We start from the raw sequence: 16,873 nt of genomic DNA, 5'->3' as shown, positions 1-16,873 counted from the left end.
TTATATAATATCATCAAAGCAGAAAATCACATCATGAAACACCCTGATATTCTTGTACTTCCAGAAAGACCACACAACAACACACCACCAGATACTCTAATCTTGTTTATTGTTTATTTGCATTTTGATTCCTGAATCAAGTGTTGCTAGATTTTTTTTTATTGTCTGGTAGCATCATTGAAATTTGTATTCAACCATGACATTGCTTCCACTTCAAATATGTTTTGTTATAAGTGAGTAGGAGATGAGAAATAATTTCATCAACTACATCACAAATAAGACACAAAATCACATCATTTAAGGTCAAAACATTTATTTTTCTAAAAATATCCTTAGTTCATAGTCTATTATGAAAGAGTCTCCACGTGAAACATATCATTTTTGGGGGAACTTGACACCTCTAAACTTCCTAGAAAACTTGATCTAGTTTTGATAGAAAACACATTAGTTACCTTTTTATAGGATGGTGTAAGTGGGTAGGATGGTGTTTACATACCCCTTATGGATCATCTTCAAATGATTTTTGTAAGTCTGGTGCATTTTTTTTATCTTCTTTAATTGTCTTTTGTCTTTTACCTTTTTCTTTTAACTTTCTTAGAGATTTTTTTATCCTCCCCCTAGCACTATTTTTTCTCTGCTCTCTATAATAAATTATATAGTAAACAAAATGCTTACAAAATTTGAGAATCAACTAAAAAACAACAGTAGAAACTTGCATTCAAACTATCCCAAAAATATTGTTACCCATCAAACAACCTCAATTTTATCACTAATAAAATAAACTCTCCCAAAACCAAGTTATTAATGAAAAAAAAAATTCCTCTCATATGAGCCATTTATTTGGGCTTTAATCATGATAAATGCACAAGCCCATTTAATTATGTGCATTTGTCATTTGTTCTTAAAATAAACTTAATTATGGACCGAGGCTGCAAGAACCAAATGATCATAGAGACCTTGATACCATGTCACAAACTAACTCTCCCAAAAGCTTAGGATATTAGGTGAAGGAACAACATGAGTATTAAGTCTTTAACAAAAGTGAATCATATAAAAGAAAATAGCACAAAGTATTGGCAACATCCTCCACAACCTATATGTTATAACCCATTTCAAATTCATATTCACTGTTCAACCACCACTTCTAATGGCATTCTAATTGAAGTAAGCAAGAAAACTCAGGAATACAGGTCCTGTCTAAATAAAAAACCATTTTAAGAATTCATTCGTACCTAAAAAAAATATGTATAAGTATAACCATTTTTCTGACTTTAATCGGTTGATCATGTAAAAAATATTACAAATGAAACAGAAGAAATTAACTAATACTATGCTCAATCCCCTATACAGGAAATAAATGGGTGTAATTTTTTTTTATCCTAATTATATGAATTAAATTTTATACCCTTAATTTGTTGCAAAGTATAATAATGAGACGTCTAGTGTCCATAGTGGAAGCATTCATTGGTCTATTAACTCTATAAGAACAACCATTATAGAAAAGTTATCTCTTGAATTACAATAGTGTTAATAAATATGATCACAACTTAAACCATTGAATTCTCTAGTTATTTTTTAAACTATATTTAAATTCATGACATTATTAATCAAAATTGAAACTAACTAACTTAGTAATTTTCATCAATGTTAATCAATTAATTGTTTATTTCTTCTATAAAATGATATAAGAAAGTACAATTATTTAACAATGACATGAAACTTAGAATCCAATGCAAAACAACAATAAACTAAAAAGAAAATAGCTACTAGCAAGAAAATTTAGAAAATTCAAAGGTCCAAAAAATAATGAATTTAAAACAAATGAAATCAACCTAGTATGATGTACAACACCAATACAAGTATATAGAAATTGCTTCATTCGATAGTTCACCAAAGCACACCTGGACGAGTACTCCTGAACGACAAAAAGTTGGACAACATCCCCTGTTGCATACATTTTTATACTACACATTAAGTTCCATCCTAACCATAAAACTTGCAGAGGCAGATATCAACAAAATAAAAACAACTTTTCTCCTAACAAGAATCAAAGATTCAAATATACTAGATCAGTTGCATAGAATGACATATGTGGGTCTCTATGTTTACACACTTAGTCAAACTCCATGAATCATGATTATGCTTACAAAAGACATGAAGGAACAAACAAAAAATTTGGAACTAAGTTATCAATTGCATTCTCTTCACCGTGTTGTCTCAAATATAACCACATTTTTATATAAAATCAAACTTCATTTGGGAGAAAATAAATACAAAAAATAGAACAAAAATAAATACACCCTTTAACAAAAGCCAATCATATAAAAGAAAATAGCATAAATTATCAACAAGATCCTCCACAACCTATAGGTTATAGCCCATTTCAAATTCATATTCACTATTCAGCCACCACTTCTCATTAAAATTTCATTGAAATAACTTTAAGCCCTTATGATGTAGAAACACATGGTGGTCCCACAAACATAAAAAGTGATGAAGCAAAGTAACAAGACATAGCTGATGGTCCATACGCATAATCTCCATGCACCAAATGGCAAAATCAAACACCCACATGAATTAAAAGAAAGAATGCAGGTGCAAAACAAAACCTAAAACAAAAACTAGGTGCAGTTTTACATTGTCTCCTCTTCACTACCTCATGGACGACCAAGCCTTTGCAAGATTTCAAGCTTTGTGCACAACAAGAAATTGGTGAAAGGAGAAATTGAACCGTAAATGCTAGAAGGAAACAAGAAATACAACAATAAACCAACCACGAAAGAAGAACTTGAATCCACAAGTAAAAAGGAGGAAGAACAACCTACGAATTTGAAAGCATATGAAGTCACCAACATAAAGAAGATCTATCAAATTTAAAGAAAGGGAAATAGAAATGAAGCAAAATCTTACCAAACTCAAACCGCAACTCGCCTCATCTTAAGCAACCTAGGGTTTTGAAAACTGGTACTTTGCAAAAATTGGTACTTTGCAAAAATTGGGGATGTTGCGAATATGGGAATTCAAGCTCAGGTTACCTTACCTTAGGTTGGGGAAGACCGTTTTCGGGAAATAGAGTGGAGGGAATGCATGGAGAATTCTGGCGCACATACAAAACCACATATTAGGTTTACAATATTTTTATTTTTTTAAAACCTAACAAAATCTGTATGTAAGTTTCGTATGTAATACATGTATTCCTTTACATACGAATTCACGTATTGTTACATACGGATCTATCATTAAAAAAATTTCTCACCTCAGCGTGCCACCTTTTACATACAAATTTTTTATACGAAATTTTGTTTACAAAAGTTATATATTCTTACATACGGAAAAATTTGTATGTAACAAAAATTTACATACAAATATAATTTCGTATGTAAGGTCCGTATGTATTTCTTGTATTACATACACATTTATATTCGTATGTAATTATTAATGGGTAATGACCAAATTTCTTGTAGTGTATTAGATTGTGGATAGTTATATACCAGTCTTCACCAAATAATTTTTTCCCATTTTAGCTCACCAAATTCATGTGTCTTCCATGTTTTCATCTAAATTGACTGCACCAATTTCTAAGTAAACTATCCAACATTATTTTTTCCTATACAAATAACTTATGAGAATGACCATACTCAATGATGATCTACCCACCTCCTCATACCCCTTCTTTAACATTACTCTAATTCGATATAGAAAAACAATTTATTGTATTTGTCTTTAAATATGTGATTTCCATACCAAGTATATGTTGAAGATGGATGAAGCTTCTTGTCTACCTAGTTTTAGTGTGTGTTTGATGTAGAAAATAACTAGTTTGCTTTGAAGTTTGTAATGGGTTTAGATGATCTTGTATTTAGGCTTGTGTATGTGTAAGGTTGCCTTTTGCTACATGACCTATCCTAGATGCCTAACCAAGCTTAGATCAAGCACTTGAAGTGGTTAAAAGTTTTTCCAAAAGCTTTTTAGAGTTTTCTCCAAAAATCAGGATACTGCACAAAAATAAATTTGTTTCTCTGTAAAAGAATAGGTTTATTTTTGGTTTGCTGAAAGCATTTTCGAAAGTTGGTTAGGGCACCAAAGGTACAACTCAGTCAGTTGAGTTGGCAGTTTTCCTAAAATAAATCTGTTGAGTTTAAACTGAATCTGTTGTTTTCATAACAGCTTTTCAACTGTTTTTTGAAAAGTAGTTAGAAACTGTTTTCTATATAAAGAAAAACTTCTCTCACATGAAAAGTTGTTGAGCAATCACGTTTTTGACAGAGATTAAACACTTTCTATGTGAGAAGAAGGATTGAAAAGAGTTTTTGAAAGGTTTTCCAAAGGGATTTTCAAGTGTGCTTTTTCTAGGAAAACTTTGATCTTGGTGAAGGTGCTAGTGCAGTTCTGCAGCAAATTGAACTATTGGTTTTGAGTTCTTGCATCTTCTTTTCAGGTGTTATCTTTCCTTTACTCTGGTTTGTAAAGGTGTAAGTGTTAGTCACTCCTTGATAGGGTTTCTTGGAGTGCAAGGTGTGCTGAAATAAGGTTTTTTAGCATTGGTTGTATTGTTCTTGTAGTGTTCAAGAACTGTTGTGTTTGTAAGTGATTGATACTGGTTTTAGTGGATTCCACCTTGGAGTAAGGTGAAACTGGATGTAGCTCTTTATGAGTGAACCAGTATAAAAGCTTGCCTGTACCTTTCTTCTCATCCCTGCGCTCGTTTATGGTTTTTGCTTAATTCTGTCAAGAACGAAATCTGTTCATTTGAAATCAAATTTGTTAAATCTGGGTTTAATAAAAACTGTTCTTCCTGATTTGTTAAAGTTCTCTAATCACTAACACAGTACTTGTATATGAGATTTTCATTGATTTAAGGACAAATAGTCTTATTCATTAAATCCTGACAAAGAATCATTTCCTTTGAAACCTTGTGTTGAATGAACTTGATTGATTTCTTGGCATAATCTGTATTCTTCAAACTGGTAAAATTTAACCAATCTGATTCTGTTATACCTCTCTGTTGATTGCAATTTTAATCTGAACAAGTTCAAATTGTGTTAGACTGTTCTGAAGAATCAATCTGTTTCTTTTTAAAAACAATCTGTTCTTTTTCCTCTGATATACTGAAAATTGTTTGTATTTGCGAAAATTTTATATATTCAATTCACCCCTCCTCTCTTGAACTTAGACACTAATAGACCCAACAGTATATAGCCAACATTATGTATTTTTATCAATTTTTTGAAATACATTGATTATGTAAATCCCTTTGTTAGGTATATCTTACTAAACTTTGTTCATACATGTATAAAGTATTACTTTTGATGTATAGTAAATATTAGTAAGTAAGGTAATGAGTAGATGAATGATAAATAAGAAAATGAGTAATAACACATCATACCTAAAAGAATGACAAGATACATGTCAAGATAAGTGATTCTTATTTAACAAAATATTCCTTTTTTTTCCTTATTTTGTATTTCTTAGACTTTTACTTTGTAGAATTTATTTCTTTTAAGGTGTAATTAGTAAATAAGTTTAGATAGTCCTTTTGTCAAGTCCATTTTTTTTATATATTTAAGACAATACAAATAAACAAAAAAGGTCAAAAAGAAGTAAAAGGAGTTATGCAAGGAAAAGGGAGTCCAAATTGAAGAGATAATTTTATACTAAAACTTTAATGAATTAGGTCAAACAAAGCATGATAAAGTAAGCAATGAAAACATGAGTGAGAATGGAAAATACCTCACCAACAAATCCTACCAAATGAGATTTATTTGATATTTTTAAAATTTGAATTTCAAAATTCCTCCTATTTCTTTTTAAATTTTTGACATGGACTCTTTGTCCTTTAGAAGCCACATTTGAATTTCATTTAGAAGACATCTGTATTTGTACTTTTAGATTTTATTCACTATAAATAACCACCATTTGTCTCTACAATGTTACTTTGAAATTTATGAAATTTGATATTTGAGAGAAAACATTTGTGAGAGATCACCAACTTAGAGTCTTATCTTGGGTTAGGAGTTAAGTGAGGATTCTTCAAGGAGCTTATTAAGAAGAGGAAGTCACCTCCTTTTCTAATAGCACTCTTCTTCAATTCTTATAGGTTTATTCATCCTTTTATTTCTTTAATGTTGTTTACTTGTCTTGTGTTTTTTTTGTTTGTTTTAATTCTATCATTTATTCAATTTTGCCAACCTCTTATTCATTCTTATGTGATATATTTGATTTTTTCTTATCTTATAGGAATAAACCTTCACACTTATATAATTATTCGGGATTAAATTCGTGATTAATGGTAAGCTTCCTTAAGTTTATTTGTTCTTTGTCATTTGTGATATAAATTCAATCAAAATCCAAAATAAGTTTTAATTAAAGCTCAAATATAAGTTTAACCTTATCATTACAGATATTGAAATAAAAGAAGTAAAGGGTATTATAAGAATGTTAAATGATTCGAAGTGAGTATTTTTTTAATTATAAATTGATTTTACACATTTGACTTATTTATTAGAGAATAATAAATATATTGTTTAAAGATAATTTAGTTTAAAAAGATTAATGTTGCTTTAATTTTACTTTTTATAAATTTTTTTCCATACTTATTGTATTATTTAAGTTAAAAAAAATAAATTAATATTACCAATGACTTAATTGAAAAGCAAATAAACTAACATGAACAATAAAATGTGGGAAAAATTACACATTGAGCACTTATAACATGATGTGGCAATCTCAGTATACCTTCTCATCCATCTTGTGCACATTAATCCGTCTCTCCAATAAAGCCTTAACAAACTTAACATTAATGTGCAATTGTCATCGACCTCCTTTTGCCCCTTTCATTTACCTCATGCCACCCTCGATGAATCATTGGATGCTTCTCACATTTTCATTCTTTATTATCACACATAACTTGTTTCTCGGTTGCAACACGTTGAAACCATCGTTATTCTTTGTTAGCACCTCATGCACAATCATACCCACAAAGTTTCTCACACCTTTGTTTGCCTCTTTGATTAATAACAACTTCTTCATCCATTTGTCTCACACACCTATTGACATGTGAAAGACACATCACTCATCCAAGAATAGTGAACGTTGGTTTTCACCTAACTTACTAGGAACATCCTTACAAAATCTCTCTCACCATATTTAATTACAAGGTGTAACATTATTCCATCATCTCTAGTCAATGTGACAATGCTTAGGCCTTTGAGTAACACAAAATATAAAATGTCCCCATGCCTTTATCTAGCTAACAAATGAATCACTCCAAATAATGACGGTCATTATCTTCATTTTCACCTTATAAACTAAGATAAGCTCATTAATTAGTTTTTCTCTCCAAGGATAAGTTTTTTTAACACATACATGTCACAATAATCTTTTAGTTCGATTTATGGATTGAATTTAAAGAGTAATAAAACTAGGTTGAATTTAATTTTAGAAAAAAAGAAAGGACGATGAAGGGAGTAATTACACTTATGAAATAAATCCATTTGCATTTGATGGTTTTCGAATACCACAAAAAGACAAATCAAACCACATATTAAATTTATTAAAAAGGTATAATTACTTTATTCGTGCCTACATTTTGGAGCAATATTCAATTTAGTATAGTGGTTTTAAAAAAAATTAATTTGGTCCCTATGATTTTTAAAATGTATCCAAAATGGTCCTTTCTGTTAAGTCGCACTAAATGGAGTCAACTGGTGCTTATGTGGCAAAGAGAAGGGGTTATGTGGATTGCCAAGTAAAAGACACGCCAGATTGGATGTTTAAGGTTTAGAGGCATGAGATTGGATCGGTGGAGATTAATAAATTATGCTGGTTAGGGTTTTTGTTTTGGTCAAAACATTTTCGGATAGTGGCTTCTTCACAAATACGAGGGTGTTGATAGATACGAGGGTCGTTTGTGGTGGAGTTTGGTGTTGTGGATTCGTTGGTGGGGGAGGAGTAAATAACATTTGTGATTCGTTCGTGGGTTCGTTCGTATTTTCGTTTGTGTTGGGAATGTGTGCCTATAGGTCTGCATTTGTATCATCATGCAGTTGTAATTGAATGGAGGTGCAACAACAACGATCTAATTCTAGCCATGGTGGTGGGAGCATGACGACTTTTGTTGCTCCCATTTGCAATTGTGGTGAATTTGCGGTTTTGAGAACAACAACTGTAAAAAATGGTGGGAGGCAATTTTGGGGGTGTCCAAAGTACAATGTGAGATGTATTGAACTGTGGTTTATGAAAAAAAATGCATTTGTATTGATTTTTTGGTTATCGTTTTGTCTAATACAGAGTAGGAGTGGCGTAAGCATGAGATGCAATTTCTTCAGATGGTGCATTGAAGACACTAGGATGACAAAGATGGAACTATTGTTAGACAAAGAAACAAGATTTGTAGCTTGAAAAGATGTCTGAAGATGTTAAGAAAGTGGATTAAGATGTTATTAGTAGGATTGTTATGTTGACTATTTTCTTAAAATTCCTATGAGTGACATATCGATGTATATTTTCGGATTATGATTGAATGAGTTAATGTAATATGTATTAGTGTGTTGAGTTCATTATGTCTCGTATGTAATATGTATCCCGAAATCTGGATCAATGCAAATGAATTTGAATGAATGAAATATTTGATTTTTTGTATCAATGCATCTTGGATAGTAGACATCACAGTCACATCTGAAGCATCATCCACTTCAGTAACTAATTGTTTCCTTTGAGAATTAATTGATTTAGTGGTTGCATAGAAATTTCAAGCTAATACAAAAATCAAGGTACTACAAAAAAACTGGTTTGATACTGGTGCATTTGTGCTCTTAGAACTGTATAAGACAATTGTAAACTGGTTTGATGGTGCATAATGAAAGAACTTTGGTATTACTGGTGCATACAATTCATATGATTTATTTTATTGGTTCTTCTCCAAGGATGATTTGAAGTGCAATATCATGAAATTTGGAGGATGCATCCAGAGATAAGGAAAACTAAAGCAATTCAAACTAAAAATGAGTTTTAAATGCAAAATATATATCAATTAATAGTATTTGGTTTTGTTCCATATATACATAAAAGTTGGAGCATTTTTTTTATGCTGAGCAAGAAAAAATTGTCAAAAGATGTCACTAAAAATCAAACAACAAAGAGAAGCACAAGTTGCAAATGCACTACAAAAATATCTTGCAAATTATATCTAACAAGTTCTGCTATCCAGTTCTGGACCTTAAATTTGCTGCAAATTACAACTAACAAGTTGCAAATCCAGTTCAATGCAAATTTTACAGAGTTCAAAGATGCACACCAAAGCAGTTTTGACAGCAATCCAGCTTTTCCCATCTCAGAGTAAACTAAATACATTGATTACATCATACATTAACAAAAGCCTAAAATAATTGTTTTTCAAAATACACAACTATAGAAACGAGTGGGTTCCAAAAGCATTCATGGCTCCCAAAAGCGGCCTCTCATGGACTATAACTTAAGCCTCATGTTGGATCTTGATAATTTTGCGCTTGATCTTGTTGTCCTTCAAGCTGCCTGAGATGGTTGTGAAACTGTTGGTTGAGTAGGGGGAGACGGTGGAGACGGTGCAGTTGGAGCTGCTTGATATGGCCCTGTGAAATCGCCTTGGGTGAGATAATCTTGGGTGAGATGACCTTGGGTGAGATAGCCTTGGTGCATTTGAACCTTGTTTAGATGGTTTTTCAATGTAGGACTTTCTGTTGTGACCAAGCTTATGACTGATCCCACATTTTTTTCTTTAATCTAGTTTCGCCTAAGTGACTCTTGCTCTTCATTACCTCTCATGCCTCAAATCTTCTCTTCTATTTTGGTCTTCCAAGCATCTTCTTTGTGGGAGGTGACATAGCATCTGGCATTTTAGTTCTGTCCCATACTTGTTCATTATTCACTGGGTAGATAATTGAGTTGTAGACCTTTGCATATGTTTCCTTCTTGAACCAAAATGAAATGAAGTTGACTGGATCGACATTGACAAATTTCATTGAAGAAATCGCATGACAACAAGGTATTCCAGTTAACATCCATTTTCGACAGTTGCACTCATGTATGTCCAAGTTAACCGCAAACTTTTCTCCAATGATAGAGATATGTCTCACTTCAAATAAGTGATATGCAGAAGAGTTGTGATGATGGAATTGGTTGGACATATCTAAAAACTAACACAATAACTTTTTAAAATAGTGTATCAATGTTGTTATCTAACCTGGGTATCCAATATCGAGTTTGATTTGTTTCCTTTTGTAACCTGCTTAAAATCTTTGGACATACTGATCCTTCAAATGAGACAATTTTCAATTTGTTCTTTGTCCATCTCCGCATTATATAAAACCTGATATCTTCTAGCATGGTAATGATAAGTTTTGCATATGCAACTACAAGCACACTATTAAAGCCTTCACAAATATTGTTGACAAGTGAGTCACATTTTGGAGTGAAGGTGAACCTTGATATGGACCAAAACCTAGTAAAGAAACATAAATGATTTTAGAACCTAGTAATTGGTGTGCATAAATAATTAAGAACCTAGTCAACTGAAAATAAATTACTTCATAAACTTAAAATAAATTACTTGATAAACTAAAAATAATTGAGCTCACAAACTGATTTTGAAAAGGCCAAATTCCAAATAAAAGGCAAAAGCAAGAGAGTGCCTCATTCCAGTAATAGTGATGAGCAAAAGACATTAGGTGTTAGTGAGAAAAAGAATGGTGATGAAGGGTTCATAATTGTCTCAAAGATGAGGAAAAACAGCCAGAAGATCACAAATGGAGTCACATAATTGTACAACCAACAATCCATAGAATGCAGGTATTTCCACATAAGACAATTTACTCTATACTATCAATATACACACTAAGGTTTACTGCACATATGCCCTAGAATTTTCAAATCTAACAGTGGTATCTCCTGAAATATTCTAACCTGACATGAGTAAAAGAACAACTTAGAATGCTCGTCTGGGAAGTAGTGTAATCAGATGTTTGAAAGCCTCATCATCGACTTCCTTTATAGCACTTATCTCCCTCTTCCATGCTTGGGGATATGTAATGTCGGATGCCCTCCACATTAAAGTTTTCATTTTTTTCCTGCGAATTTCTTTCAGAAGTTCGGGTACAGGTGTTAAACACAGAACCGCTGCACTGCCCCAGGTATTAGTTCTTGAATGGCAAACAACAAACCCTGTCAAAAGTCATATATACAATACTTAAATGAAAATTATACATAGACAAAATTAACAATTGACAACAAAGAATATACCTTTTGTTGGTCATACATGAAAGTGATGCTTTGACATACATCTACACCCCCAACATCTTCAATTAAAAGCTGCAAAAACCAGCTCCAATAATCTTTGCATTCAACCTCAACCACAACATATCATTTTGGGTCCCTCCCAATTGTTGTCAACAGTTCACCACCATAAAAGCCTTTCAAGAAGCACCCATCCAAAGCAATTATGGGCCTACAAGATATAAAGTTATCCTCGTAGGCTTTTAAGCACACATAAAATTTGTTAAAAACTTTGAACCATTCATGTCTTCAACTTTGACTTTCATTGTAGACCTCAGATTTGCACGCATAAGCTCATGTGCATAGTCATAAATTCATTTGTACTGCTCTTGAAATGAACCATGGATATTCTTCAACGCCATGACCATTATTAGTTGAGCTTTTGACTTACTTATACTTATGTTCCATTTTTTAATAACTTTATTCCTTACATCATTACTTCTCAATTTTGGATTCTAACTTAAAGAAGTCTCCAACCTCCTACTCAACCATTTAGTACTCAACAAATCGACCTGAAATTGCCAAGCACATGTATGTACATCATTTAATTTTCTTAACTGCCAACAACTTGTTGAGGGTAAGAACCCACAATATGCATACCATTCACATTGTCCTTGTGCTTCAATACACGACACACGAACTCTTGAGTTATCATTTTTTTACTAATTTCAAGTTCCTCCCTGAATGGACAACATAAGTTCTAATGACATCTTTAAATGCTTCCCTGTCTATAAAATAGGTACCCAGATCCCCGAAAAAATTTGCCATGTTTTTTGGCATTTCAAATGATGGAAATTTACCACTTGTACACATATCCTCCTCACCATCTTCAAATTCATCCATGTTGTCTAACTATTCTGATTCCCACCCTGTATCTGACAACCCTCTATCATGTGCAAATGTTCCTTTACTTTCATCATCATCAACATCCAAATCCTGCAAATCATCTATACAATCTGGTTTTAAACCTTGTATAGGATTACTGGCTTGCCTTTTACTTTTGCGCCTCTGCCTAACCTCAACTTTAAACCCTAAACCCTAACTTTCACCCTCACCCTTATCTATACTACCCTCACCCTTATCTCTAGTACCCTCACTCTGAACTTCAATTTCACCTTCAATAAATTCAACTTCCTTTAACCAAGAAGAATCTTCTAACACATGCCCACCATCATCATCCACACTATCATTATCACATTCCATGTCTTCATGAATAGGTGAACCAATACCCTGACCACCATGACCTTCGTCCTCCTCATCATCTTCCTCAACCACACCTTCTATACCATTATGCTCACAAATGCCCACACCACCACCATCCTCAACACCAGCTTCAACACCTCCGAGTTCCACACCACCATCATCCTCAACATCAGTTTCAACACCTTCGAGTTCCACACCACCACCATCCTCAACATTACCTTCAACACCTTCGGGTTCCACACCATCACCTAAAACCAACAACACTTCTGCTTCTGAAAAAACATGCACTAAATTAAATGAACTTCACCATGTGTATTCGCTATTTTCAGCATTTCTCACTACAACATTTTTAACTTTAGACCACGCTAAAATAGGCCACAGATGTAAAAGTGTTGCCTAAACATACTAAAAACCACGGTTTTAGTATAGTGGCTTAAAATATACAATAAGCCACGGTTTTAAAAGTGTTGATACTTTAGGCCAAGGTTATAAAATTGTTAATAGTTTAAGCCACGGTTATTTATGTGTGGTCTTTTGAATTAAAAAAATCTAAAATAAAATTCAATTTTTGTGGGAAATTTTTCGTTTTCCCTCTCGGTGAATAAAGAACAGACCTCTCGTCACTATTCACCTACGTTCTTGCTTACGAACGTCTCGCGAACATATTTGCGGTTCTCCCTCAGTTTTCACGTTCTCCCTCACTTCTCACCTTCTAACCGAGCGTTTCCTCACTTTCGAGACATTCTCACTGCCCCTTCTTCATCACTGACACCCTGGACTGGACGTTCTCACTGTCGTTAGTCGGGCTATCCTCACTGAACACACTGGACATTCTCACTCATTTCAGGTACTCTGTATCTCTCGCTTTTAGGGTTTCGATTTTGGGTTTTGTTTGGTTTGATTGAATTTTGTTTTGGTTTCATTAGTTTCATTTAATCTTTCACGTTTCGTTAAGTTTAATCTGGGGATAGAGGTTTCTTTTCATAGACTATAATTTGGGGACAAAGGTTTCCTTTTTCGTGAATTGTAATTTGGGGACGAAGAGGGTTTTGAGAAAAAATTTATAAAATAATTTATGTCACTGTTAGTAATCTACCTCTAATTTTGTTCATAAGTGGTCACATAAGTAGATTAGCAGTCGTGGCTGGTTTTCAATTTGGCAACATAAAAGTTGTAGATACTATAGTTGGTCTAGAATTGTTGAATTAGGAAGGGAAGGATTTTTTCAGTGCTATCCATCAGATTGTCAAAATTCCAGCAGCTGGAAATGTTGCAATTTTACCATTTTTGTTGCAGAGTATTAGAAGAGGGCTAGCAGTGGCAATGGACAACTTTTGGATAGTTCTTATTTTATAGCAGCAACAAAGTGATTTCGTTTTGTGCTTCTTTAGGGTGAGGTAGTTAGTTGAGTTTTCTCTATAACAGCTGGTTTATTGTTTTTATGCTGGCTTTTATGCAGAACCCTTCACTGTGACTCTAGCTACCAATCTGTTGAACGTTTTTTAATTTTCCTACTTGCTTGTTAATTGTAAATATTATACTATGTACACACATGCATCTTGCTTCCTACTGCTGGTGCCGTTACCTTTACGAACACTGCATATAACATTAATATTTTTGGCTTAATCAACTGATATGGGAATATGGCAAAAAAATCAATTGAGGTTAGTGTTACCCTTTGTGAAGAAGAGTATTACAGGGCACCAAAGAAAAGGGACTTCCATATAGATGTTTAATACGAATAATAAGAGAAAAATCAAAACTATTAGCATAAGACAAAGCTTTATATATACTATAGATCTGCAGTTCTGTTTTGGTACACTAATGTATAATATATAAATTTTGACCATGGCCTCTTGTTTTCTACACCATATAGTTTGACATGATGTCTCACACCTTGACCACGAATTATGGCTTGCAATCTTATGACTCCCTTCAATGCTCTTAATGCTTTCCTAGTCTGTTACACTCCTAGTTTCAAGTTCATGAGTTTAAAATTGTTTAACTTTTTAGTGAGTCCATTTATATTTGTTTTATTTGAGTGGATACACTTGAGTAAAGAGAATCAAATTGATGAAAAGTGCAACAGCATGTGCAGTAGCAACTGCAACATAAGTCCATTTATATGTTTTATTTTTGCTCTTAAAGAACATCCTATATTTGATATTGAAGAAAAATGGGTGAAAGCCAAGAGTCAAATTTAGAGATTCAAAATACATATTTCATAATTCTTACTAAACAATTAAGATGCTTTAGTCATCTCCATTCTATTTTATTTTTATAACGTAGTTGTTCTATTCATTTGTCAACATAAAAGAAACCTACCCTAATAAGGACCGAAACTGCCTCTGTTCAACTTTCATTTTCAGTAACAATTATTTATTGGCCAATAGGACTAAAATATACCATGAACAATGATACTTTTTTATTATAAAAAAGTAAAAGAAAGAAAACCACATATAAATGCACACAAGAATATTTTTGTTTTTATTTTCTCTTAAGTAAAACATGTATAATTTATTCTATATTCTGAATAGTTTAATTCATATACATGTTGTTGTTAGTGCAATTTTATTTTTTTTTTGAAAAATCCAGCATCCGATTAAAACTCTTGCTGATAGGAATTCCTATTGGATGACTTCACAAAAATTAAATTCTTTGAGTTTCATATATTTATGTGAATTTAGCTCTTTGTTTTGTTTAGGCTACCTTTGAGATTTCTTTCAAATTCTTCATGTTGTTATTGTTGAAACTAAAAAGGAGCCTTAACTAGGGGAGCAAATAAAAGTAAGAGTGCTTAAAGAAATTATGATTGATTTACTATGTCATTTTAATGGTCTTTTTAGAAATAATATTTCCACACGTTCAACTATATTTTATCTGAATCTTTGTAGGTCTGGTTGATTTATAGGTACACTATAGAGTATATCCAAATAATGTATTGCTTCCTTACGAAGGTGAAGATAGTGTAAAGTGGAGTTTTATTAACTACTGAAAGAGGTTTGTTATGTGATAAACATACTTAACTTATTTATCATTTTAAATATTCAAAGCATGTTTACTAGTTTGTTTCTTTAATGGTTATAAGTGTGCTAGAAATATTTGGATTCATGGACCTAGATCAAGTTCTGTAACTTAACTTGTGATTATCTCATATTAAATTGGAAGAGAACAAGTATTTATTTTATTTTATTATATTATATTTTGGTAGTTGCTATATTTATTGTTTGAATTAGATTTAATTAGTACATATTTATGTATTTTTTGCAGCTTGAAGACAATGAAGAGTACGAAGACAATCTTGAAGAAAAATGAACTTATTAATATGTAGTAAAGAAAAAATATATTATGTTTTTTAATTAAGTTTGTAATTTTAACTTTGAAGACTTGATCGTCATCATTATACTTTAAGACAAAAAAATTTATTATGTAGTTGGAATGGAATACATCTATTGAAATATGTGAAATTTCTTGTTGAGTCATTTATGTTTCAATACACGTTTATTCTTTTTATCCTGAACTTTTGTATGAGTAATTTTCTAAAATTAAAGAAATATATTGTTGTTTTTGTCAATACTTTAAGCAACACTTTTAAAATTGTGGCTGTTATAAAGATTTTAGGCAACGGTTTTAAAATTGTTGTCTTTATAAAAACCGTGGCCTATTACCAACGGCCACGCTCACCTAGAGCACGGCTAAAAAACTGTTGCCTAAACTTTAGGCCACAGTTTTAATGCTTTAGACCACGGTTTTATGGTGTTGTCTAAAGTAATAATTGTTGTAGTGTCTATTGCACCACCACCATCAACCAGAACCTCTAATCTATTTTCCAACTTTTCACAACCTCCACGTGAATACCACATCTCATGTACTGTTAAAAACCCCATCTTCTTTACAATGCCAAGTATTTCAAAGTAACTCCATCTATCACCATCACATGACCATGTTGATGTACCAACATACCTCACATCACAAAATGTCCCACTATGGTAGACCACAAGCTGAAAATAACCTTCTGCCATGATATGGACTTTATAAAAGTTATCCCTGTAAACTATAAATATACGTATGACAACAAATAACAAAGCAATCCTTCACTTAATTATGTTAGAAACCAAATGTTGGACCACACATATAAAACTTTTGCACATGATGGACCTTACATCATAAACTACTCTGTAAATGTTCTCCCAAAGTAATCACAAACAGAACCACTCTGAAAGTAAGTCAAACAGTTTTAACCTTAGAAACGACAAACCATGAAACTACACCACACTCAACAATGCCTTCGGGTTCCACAAATGCTGCCCCACACAATCACACTTCACGAGCTCGAGATCGACCTCAAAATGGGCTCGGGATC

The 16,873-nt window shown here is 32.5% G+C and overlaps 1 pseudogene; it reads right to left on the bottom strand.

Moving 5' to 3' along the window:
• Positions 1-9,797: 9,797 nt before the first annotated feature.
• LOC150024211 (uncharacterized) lies at positions 9,798-11,083 on the bottom strand (annotated as a pseudogene).
• Positions 11,084-16,873: the final 5,790 nt, after the last annotated feature.

The sequence above is a fragment of the Phaseolus vulgaris genome, chromosome 10, assembly GCF_051622355.1.
Source record: "Phaseolus vulgaris cultivar YP4 chromosome 10, ASM5162235v1, whole genome shotgun sequence".
Lineage (NCBI taxonomy): Eukaryota > Viridiplantae > Streptophyta > Magnoliopsida > Fabales > Fabaceae > Phaseolus > Phaseolus vulgaris.
Note: the sequence above shows the minus strand (reverse complement) of the source record. Positions and strands in the feature narration are given on the sequence as shown.